This window comes from Dermacentor albipictus, chromosome 1, assembly GCF_038994185.2.
Source record: "Dermacentor albipictus isolate Rhodes 1998 colony chromosome 1, USDA_Dalb.pri_finalv2, whole genome shotgun sequence".
Taxonomy (NCBI): Eukaryota; Metazoa; Arthropoda; class Arachnida; order Ixodida; family Ixodidae; genus Dermacentor; species Dermacentor albipictus.
The window spans coordinates 464,711,127-464,721,787 of NC_091821.1; the positions used below are offsets into that span (position 1 = coordinate 464,711,127).

Here is a 10,661-nt window from a genome sequence, read left to right on the forward strand (position 1 = left end):
GAAACAAGCGTTTTGAGGTTTCTGGGATGGTATTTCAACAGTCCACGTTGACTTAATATTAAAACGTAGGACGCCGAAAGTTCATATGTGAAGACAGCAACAGTCTGTTCGCGGGCGCCCCCGCGCGGGTAGCGTTAGTTCGCGGATGGAGACGTGTTTCCTGAGGCCAGCTTTCTTAATTAAAATTATCAGAAAGATACGATCCTTGACCTTTTGACATGCATGTGTTCTCGCACATAAAACTTGCAAATTTTTATTTCGTAGCAGACGCGCTCAATTTCTTTAACCTGCTGTCTGCATTTTGATTCCAGCGCGCTTTTCATTTGTGCTTAACTATTTTTACTTTTCTTTACAACGAAGATGCACCCTGCAGCAGTTTGTTCGCACTCACAAAGAAAAGCCACATGTTATATTATTGCAAGAAACGATGACTGATCAGGTTTCACTCCAGGGATACAAAGCTCTTACTCTCCGTGGGGATGGCAGAGGAATCTGCACATTAGTCAGCAACAAGTTCACTTTCGTCGCACACGATCTAGGGGTTCGGCCTAGCAAGACGGAGACCTCCCTAGTAGAAGTCATCCCAAGCCAATCCAATACCTCTAGCATTTTTATACTTAACGTATATAGCAGCCCGAGCGATCACAGACAACGTTTCAAAACCATCATCACTAGGGCAACGAAACTCGCCGGAAACTCTCCCCTGGTTGTGGCCGGCGATTTCAACGCCCCCTTTCACGCGTGGAACTACACGCACGACACGGTCAAGGGCAGAAGCCTGTGGCAGGAAGCGGGAGATGCGGGACTCTCTCTATTGACGGACCCAGCCTTTCCCACCAGACGGGGCACCTCCTCGACCAGGGACTCGGTCCCGGATCTCGCCTTTGTTAAAAACGCTGGCTCAGCCATGTGGTCGAATCTACTCATAGACCTCGGTAGTGATCACTACATCACGGTCACCAGCTTACAAGTGGAGCAGAAAAGAAAGAAGGCGTTCTCGGTGCCTGACTGGGACAAATTCCGTGAGGTTCGCAAGGCCCGCGCCGCCCGTGGAGAAAAGCCGGAGAGTCTCGTCCAGTGGTGCGCACTAATTCTGCAAGATGTCTGCTCCACCACCAAAACCATAGAGACGGATCTACAGACAGACAAAATGGATAGCAGGCTAGCACACCTTCTCGAGGCTAAGCAATCACTTCTCGAGAGGTGGAAAAGCCAACGCTTGAATCGCAAGCTCAGAAAAAAGATAGCCGAGATCAACAAGCAGATCGACGAGCACTGCCAAGCCCTGTCTAGGCAGCAATGGGACGAAATTTGCAATTCAATCGACGGGCAGATGCGCACGGGAGGGAAGTGGAATCTTCTCAAACACTTGCTCGACGACTCCGGCACCAAGTCAAACCAGAGAAGTGTCCTCGCTAAAGCGCTCCACGAAGCCAAGAAGTCGTCTTCGGAAAAGGACATGCTGGAGATGTTGGCTAAGAAGTACCTGCCGCTCAAAACTGTGGCCGATGAGGCGGCATACCCGGTATACAAAGGGAAGCCGAACTCCGCGCTGGACGAGCCTTTCAAAATCAGTGAAATCCGACGCGCCCTACACGACCTCAATGGTAGGTCAGCACCCGGCCCTGATCACATTAACAACAAGGCTCTCAGAAACCTAGAGGACGCATCGATCGAGTTTCTTACAGATGAGATAAATCGGATTTGGGAGCAGGGAATTGTACCTGAAGAATGGAAGTTGGCGAAGGTCATACTAATCCCAAAGCCCGGTAAACCGCCGAGCCTGGACAACCTCCGCCCAATCTCACTGACGTCATGTGTAGGGAAGGTGGCCGAGCACGCCATCCACAACAGAATTGCCGAGTATATCGAGACCAACGACCTTTTCCCTCACAACATGATAGGTTTCAGGCCAGGCCTCTCCACTCAGGACGCCATGAAGCTTATCAAGATCCAAATCCTGGAACGCTGCACTCGGGACACGAGAGCCATCCTTGGTTTGGACCTGGAGAAGGCCTTTGATAACATCCGTCACGAGTTCATCCTTGACGCCATCTCCAAGCTCGACCTGGGCTCGTCCTTCCATGCCTTCGTCAGGTCTTTCTTGAGCAAACGATGCGCCATCCTCAAGGCTGGAGATTTGGAATCGGACACAATGGAGCTGAGTAGAAGAGGCACCCCCCAGGGATCAGTCATCTCACCACTCCTCTTCAACATCGCAATGGTTGACCTCTCAAGGTATCTAGGCAAGGTCCAGGGCATCGGTCACACGATCTACGCGGATGACATCACTGTCTGGTGCGCGGGTGGCAGTGACGGACAAGTCGAAGCCGCTCTCCAGGAAGCTGTCGACACTACAGAGCGCTTTTTAACCAACACGGGACTCCGGTGCTCCCCAAAGAAATCGGAGCTCCTTCTCTACAGCCCAAGTAGAAAGGGCCGCAAGCCACAGAACTGGAATCCCCCCCCTGAAATTGACATTAATCTCTACACCAGTTGCGGAGATCCCATTCCCAAAGTCGCGTCCATTCGAATCTTGGGAATGACACTCGAAGGGACAGGCACAAATAGCATCACCATTCACAAATTAGCAAAGAAGACGGATAGCGTCATCGGTCTAATCAGGCGGGTAGCTAACAGAAGGAGAGGCCTGAGCGAAGAGAATCTGTTAAGGCTAGTCCACGCTTTCTTGTTGTGCCATTTTACGTACGTAGCGGCCATGCACGTCTGGAAGAGGGCCGAGCGAGACAAACTAAATGCCATGATAAGGAGGGGGATCAAGAGCGCGCTCGGACTACCAAACTACACACGCACCGACCGACTCCTGCAGTTGGGTATTCATAATACCCTGGAAGAGATTGCAGAAGCACAAGAAAGGGCACAGATTCTCAGGCTCTCCGGCACCAGGGCGGGCAGACGACTCCTAACTGAGATGGGCGTCCCCCCGGCCACTGTCGAAGACGCTTACCAAGGCCTACCGAAAGAGCAGAAAGATAACATCATCATATCGCCCGCCCCGCGCAACATGCATCCCCAGCGCAACGTAGAAAGAAGGAAGGCCAGAGCGGTGGCGCTCCTACGCCGCGCAACAGAACTCCCTGGCGGCAGCTGCTTCGTTGACGCGGCCCAGTATGGCAACAGCGACAATTTCACCGTAGTGTCAATCAACCACAGGGGTTCGACCGTTAACGCGGCTTCGGTACGAAGCACGTCGTCGCGTGCGGCGGAGCAAGTGGCCATTGCCTTGGCCCTCCTGGATGACGGACATGCCAATATCTTCAGCGACTCCAGGGCAGCCATCCGCGCCTTCAGCGTTGGCGCCGTGTGTAAGGAAGCCTGTCGCATCCTCGACGGCAAAACCATCACCGCCCACACTCTCACGTGGTTCCCCGCTCACATGGGATCCATCACGGGAGGCCCCAGAAACCTGAACGAGCTGGCCCACTCCAAGGCGCGAGGTCTCACTTTCCGCGACCATGGAGAACTCCAACGCCAGCCCGCAGCGGTGGAGAATAGAGATCAACCGACTACATATAACGAAATTGCGCAGCACTTTTATCTCGGCAGGAGAGAGTTTCCCCTTCCACACAAGAAGTTAAATAGAGCGCAGGCATTGACCCTCAGATTACTGCAAACAGGCTCATATCCCAGCCCGGCTTTATTCCACAAAATTTATCCCGACACCTATGCCACTAGTTCTTGCAGGCATTGCAATGACATCGCTAGCCTAGATCATATGCTCTGGCGTTGCCCCTCGTTACGAGGCACAGAAGAAATCAATGAAGACAAGTGGCTCTCCGCTATCAAGAGCCCTGATGCCGGGGTGCAACTATGGGCTGTCCAGAGGGCCCACGATGCGGCGGTCGGGCAAGACCTGGCTGTCCCAACGTGGGAGCGGCCCGCAGCGCGCTGAGTCGCGTACCTCAGGACCTTATTAAAGTTTCGCATCCATCCATCCATCCATTTACAACGAAAAAGGTGTAGCCCAAAGATAGCCGCATAGCCAGACGGAAAATTCTGACGCCAACTCGGACAAAGTGTAGCCCAATTTGGCTAATAATAGACCAATCTGGCAACCCTGGAAACATCCCGTGTCCCGTGGCATTTGCCCCTTTCCACTTTTGGTATGCTTCACCCCAATACATTGCGTATGCTTCACCGCGTTGCACTGCTGTATTGAGGGAAGCTCATTTTCGGGAACTGGCAATATTCAACGCGCCGTACTTTCCGAGCTTCGAAGCCAATTGCGAGGATTACAAAGGCGAAGTCGGCGCCATTGGTAATAGCGGCAATTTGTTTCAATGAAAAACACGGCACCGAACAGCAAGAAACTTGATAGCTAACGTCGAAAGTAGCTAGGCCTAGCGTTGCCGCGGTGGTGGCTACGGCTGCCGGCGGACCTGCGTGCGAGCGCGCCGGTTGGAGGCAGCGAGATAATCAATATGGCCGCTGTGGCGACTTCGATTATTGCCGTTTCGGACCTGCGGTCATGGCAAAAATGCCGGAAAATCAGACGGCGAAGGTTTTGCGCCCGAAATTTGAGATGTTCTTATACATTGAATCTATATAGGGTACGTGGCGGTGCCGCGAATGCGCTCGAATTTTCGGGCATGTCCGGAAATATCGGTCGCTGACTGTATATGAATGTTCACAAATCGATTCGTATAATTGAGTAGTTGCAAGCCCTACTGTAAACATTGCATTGCCGTGAACACGCGAAAATACCTAGCCTTTTTGCGCAGTTGACACAAATTACATTTTAGTGAGTGCAGCCAGGAGCAGGCGAGTTGAATTGTAGCAAAATGGCGAAAATTGCGCAGTTCGACCGCCACTGTACGACTTTCTACGACTTTCCTTTTTTTTTTTTTGTCCCGGCGCATTATGGCATCATCGCCACTATCGCGCGGCAGGGGGGGGGGGGTAGCGTGCCGGCACAGGCATAAGAAGAAAACGAGACAGAGGGCCGCACTGCATAACACAGGTTGCAGATTTAAGTGAACCGGTGAGTCGTTCAAATAAACCGGTTCATTTCAGTGAGCTGAGTCATTCCAAGTCGCTCACTGAAGTGAGGAGGTCTTGACCATCTCTAGTTTCAGCACTGCCGAAGGTATGACATATATAGCAATACCCTTGCGCAGCAGAATATAGTTCTCGGCGTAACTGGCTGTTGATTGGCTACACGAGTTTTATTTTTTGCTGGCTACTAATACAATACAGCGATACGTAATATGTTACGACGTTTGTGCATGCACGTCGTAAACCGAGAAATACTGTGGCAGTTAATGCCGGTAACAGCAATAGCCATCCTAACTGTGGCAACATGGCAGTGCCGACCACCCGCTTGCATACGAATTCGCACTTGGTACTGGCTCTCCCCCCCGTCAGCAACAAGCGACAAAATCTGTCATTGCTAACATAGAGTTTCCTACAAAATTACTAGAGGGAACTCTGGCGCTAGTGTCTACGGGAGCTGCAATGCGAGCGGTTGTCCCAGCATGAGAATTATGGGAAGTACATGGATTTGCCTAAACTTCGTCTTTTTGGCTTCAAACGGCGTTGTGACTTTGTAAACTCGTCATTTTTCAACAGTGTATTGCGTAATAATTAATTAAATAAACATCATCAAAATTGCCCGATGACAGGATTCGAGCACAGGGACCGTAGCACAGAAGCCTGATATCGAAACCATTAAGCCACGGACGCATGTATCGACGAGCGAATGAAACGCCTTTATGAATTTATCGCGGGCATGCCAGTGCCTTGAAACGCTTGGCGCGTTTCGATTTGGCCACCTGGACAAGCTCAATCGTTGTAATTAATAGCAATTGTACGCCTTCCTGGCGTCTTCTGCACTTCGAAAAATATAGACTGCGCTGAAATATACAATAAGATTTATATAGCGTAATATACAAAGCCACAAGAACGTCTGAGTCTACAAGCACGAAGATCAGACAAGTCCATGTACTTTCCATTATTCCTATGGTAGGACAACGACTGCAGCGCCAGAGTTCCCCTTAGTAATTTTTGTAGGAAACTCTATGATTGCTAAGCCTCATCGCGAGCTGAGGTCAAATCATTACGTATGTTTTGTCGTAATTACTCAGATCACCTACGACATGCTGCTAGGACTAGATGCTAGACTCACGCTGCTAGGACTAGATAGGACACTTATAGATGTAAAACCGGTTTGATTTCTAGTTAGCCGATGGCGTCACAGCATTAGCATTGGTGATGCATTGACGATGCGGAATGCTATGAAAGCCTAATTGTTCATTACATCATTATTTACAATCCCGCTCTAACAGGGTACGTGACGACGGTAGCGAGCAAACGCAAAGTAGACGCCAAGAAAATGCTGAGGCGCAGGTGAACATTTGTAAGAAAATTCGCCAGTACTACTTGCGAAGGAGACTGCAAGGTAACTGCAGGGAAAGAGTACAGGTAAATTGAAGCCCTGCTGTCATATGCATGTAAATGCAGCTTATGATTACGGAGTGAGCATTTTTTACGTCAATTCGCCAACCATGGGGCATGTAACAGGATGGCAAGCAGACGCTGAGCAGACGATGTGGCGCGGGTGAGCACATCTCGAGGGGCATTCAGCCTTCCTATTGGCTCAGAATTCGTGTAGCTTCCACAGTGCTGCAAACAGCTTGTAAGATGGGAGTACAGTCATGCTGTTGTCGTCACACCTTCTACGCCAACCCAGCAGCCCAAGTTGTCTAATATCTTTGGCCACTAGGCATGTGCTCGTGATGACGTCGCAGTCGTTGCGTCGCCGTCATTCCAGCTTTGTCATCCGATTTTTGTCATGCCATCGTCGTCATACATTCATTGTCAAACTACCGTTGTGGTCATTGCATCATTGTCAATCCAGCTTCGTCTCACTCGTCATGATGCCACTGCTGTCATACTGACTTTGTGATACACTTGTCGTCACGCCATTGTCTTCTACAGTCGTTGTCATACCCTTGTCATGCCATCATCGTAATACCGTGGTCGTCATGCATTGATGTCATACCATCATTGTGATGATGTTGCAGTCGTTCCATCGTCCTTCTAACTTAATCCTTCATCCGACTTTTGTCATGCCGTCATCATGTATACAGTCATTATCACACTACCATCGTCATAAGATCGTTGCCATGCTGCTGTTTTGTGATCACTTCAGTGACGTCATATCACTGATCATCATGTCGCTGTCGTCATACTGGCTTCGTTGATCCATCAATGCCACTTATTCCTTATTCGTCATTCCATCATAATCATGCTACCATTCAATCGTGATTATGCCACCATTGTTATGCCAGCATCTTCATTGCATCGTCCGACTATTTCTATCATGCAACCGCTCACATTCCATCATTGTCATGCCATCGTAGTCATGCCATCATTGTCATTCCAGTTTCGTCATTCGGTTGTTATGCCGGTGTCGTCATCACGCCATTGTCGTCATACACTACTTATCATCCCATTGTCTTTATGTCGATCATCGTAGTTATACCATCGTCATCTCGTCATGCCATCATCGTCACAGTCATCACACTGCATGCTATCTTGTGAGTGACCTTGCGAAGCGAGTTTCATGGCAAAGTGGGACGATACGAGGGTATGCCACATATAGCCGATGCAACAGAAGTCTCAGAATGACCACTACAGATGTTATATAAAGGTGAATTTAGAAATAAGATTGCTTGAATGCTAATTGAATTACCATCGACAGTCATCGCAGGATTGGTTCTACCGTAGTGTTTGTGTGCGAGTGCATGCGTGCGTGCGTGCCCTTGAGGCATTTGTTAATAAATGGCGCCCCGACCCGCCGCGGTCGCTTAGTAGCTATAGCGTTCCGCTGCTGAGCTCAAGGTTGCGGGTTCAATCCCAGCCATGGCGGCAGCATTTTGATAGGGCAGCCAGTGTACTAAGATTTAGGTGCAGGTTAAAGAACCACAGGTGATCAAAGTTTACCGGAGAGCGCCACTACAGCATGCCTCATATTCAGATCGTGGTTTTGACATTTGAAACATTAGAATCTAATTTCTAAAGTTACGGGTCCTGTCAACCGTTATGAAAGGTTCCTCCTCTTCCCGCCTCAAATAGCCATTTAAGGCGGGAAGGGGAGGTGGTGTCTGTGCAACGGCGACTGAATGGAAACTTCATAAAAGGTTCAGCGGTGAGCAATGGGTGAGCCCCCCTTTTTCCTTAGAACACACAGCGGACTAATTATCATGTTGCCACTATCATACCAGTAGAACACTTCGTCTGTAAACATCCGAATCAAAATGTTCGTGCACCATTTTAGAGACATAGAACATCTGCTGGAAGTCCAGTTTCGCATATGCTACTGCAGACGTCCCAAGGATATCACAGATATAACCATATTTCAGCACACTCATGAATATTTGTCCTCCAAGAGACATTGAGCATCATCAAAACAGTTACGTTTTCTTGCATGTTCAAAATACAATCCAAATTTATGTACGGTTCGTGTGTATGTCGTACTTAGTGAATTTTCTGACTCAATTTAGAAACTCCAGTTCAATAAACCACATGTGCTTTGTGGAAAGCCAAGAACAAGTATGCTGCACCTCAGCTTGCGTGCCTGCGCACATAACATGCGCACGCAATGTATCTATTAATTCTTCGTGCATGGGTGCTGTGGCTGTTGCATCTGTCGCACAGTGAGGGCTGCAAATGTAGTAGACACTATAGCACACACTGTGCCAACGGACCTCACATGTGTACGTAAAATGTAGACATGTCCCCATGGTGTCTCTTGTGGACATTCGGCTAGGGTATCTTCGCAGGACACGTAAATTTAGTGTGACAAATGAAAGTGTGAAGGACATCCGCAGAACACATTTGACACATCCCTAGGATAGCCATGTTGTGACAATGGATGACCATAGGATATCCCAGAACGTCATTGTTTTCCCTGGGGCACCTCGTTGGCCGACAAATTGATAACTTTTACCCTTGTGACGTCACACGCAGCACCATGCTGACGTCACGACGTGAGAGCAAAGGAGCAGGAAAGCCCAGAGAAGAGCATGGGATTGATATTTTTTTTTTTGTAGCTGACCGGCTGTGCGCAGCGCTGCCATGTTGGCAAAAGATGATAATCACGGCACACTGCATGCAGTGCATGTGTTTACTTAGAATGTGCAAAACATGCCAGAGTTCATTTAAGGTCTCTTAAAACAAGACACACTCCACACCACTCACAAAAGGTGCAGCAGCTAGCACCCCCTGTCTTTCATAAAACTGCCTCCACAGTGAAACCGAATAATCAATTTTTAACACACAGCACAGGTTATAAGTGTAGTTGTCACTTGGATAATGAGAACACACAGAAAAATACAGGAACATTATATTCTGTGCTGCAACAACTCAGCTTGCATAACTCTTTCAACTGCCACTCCACCGACATGCATGTCTATTCACAATATGAAATGAAAGAGAGCTCATGCTTTTTGCAGCGAATACTACGCGTCCTGTAGGTTTGCTCTGCCATGTGAATTGGGGAGCGCACATGAAAGAAGCCCACTGCAGGCTTGTGAGAAATACACTCCAGGTCCTTGATTTCACAAGAGATGAACTTCACCCATTGATCCCATTAAGTAAAAATAATGCAGCGTCATTAAATATAGACAAGCAGGAACATCTTGAGCGCAATGGTTTAGGTCATACTTCAAGATTTTTCTGACGTAGTTTACTTTGAGCACTTCAGTTAGTTGAGTAACACATCTGTGGCAAGGGGAGGGCTTGCGTGCTTGTGGTTCGGAATGATTTTTCGGCAAGTGACGTCCAACGCCGACATCGGACTTTTTTGCGACACGTGGCCCTTAATGCTCTCGCGTTAAAATGCGAACAATTTTTCGTGGCTATGAAGGGAAAGCTACGGGCATGTAGCAGCTGCACATGTGTTACTGCGCGAAGTAGGACAGCACTTTTGGTTGCTCAGAACAGTCGCTGAATTGACGCCACTTCCCTGTGTGATGGTTTTGCATTTGCCCAGGCAGGGAAGGGAAAAGCCGCAAAATAAGCAAACCTTTACACTCAGCGGTGTGTTGTCTTATTTAACTGTTGCCTAAACTAACCTAAACATAATGTGGATTAAGGCTAATGTGGATTAAGATTAATGTGGACTCATTAACTAATGTGGATTAAGACGTGGCCCTTTTCAGAAGCGCTCTCACTTGTGCACGCTTTGCCTTTATAGCTGTCGCTTCATAGCCACAGAAAGTTGTACGCGAGTATAGCTTTTCTAAATTTCAGCTTATGCCAAACCTGTGCCAAGGCCTAACGGCATAAACACGGTAAATTAGTATAAAGAAGAAACAAATCTGGTTAGTATCCAGACCATCATACAGGGTGTATGAAGTGAAATAAAAAAAGTCGCAGTTTCACCCGAAAGGTGAAGCATCGATTGTGACAGCAAATTAGTGGACAGCTATACGAAGTAAGGATAGTAGTTTTATCCGCCGTATAAACTTGCAAACATTCGTTTATTAGCTAATTAACAAGCATGGTGTCATACACGCACAAGCAAACACTGACACAACTCGCTCGATGACTGAGAAAACTCATTGTCAAAACCCTGGAGTGAGGAAGCACGGTAGCAGTGTGAGCGAATGCTGTCTATAGCTTCAACGCGAATTAAC

The 10,661-nt window shown here is 48.4% G+C and overlaps 1 long non-coding RNA gene across 3 annotated transcripts in view; it reads left to right on the forward strand.

Moving 5' to 3' along the window:
- The first annotated feature begins 4,929 nt into the window (after positions 1 to 4,929).
- Positions 4,930 to 10,661, forward strand: part of LOC135905611 (uncharacterized) — a 135,572-nt gene continuing 129,840 nt past the window's right edge. The window contains exon 1 of one of the 3 annotated variants that reach the window (XR_010565429.1): positions 4,930 to 5,002. This is a non-coding gene — a long non-coding RNA (uncharacterized lncRNA). Of the gene's footprint in view, positions 5,108 to 10,661 lie in introns of all 3 variants that reach the window. The other 2 variants (XR_010565427.1, XR_010565428.1) reach the window with 2 other exon arrangements.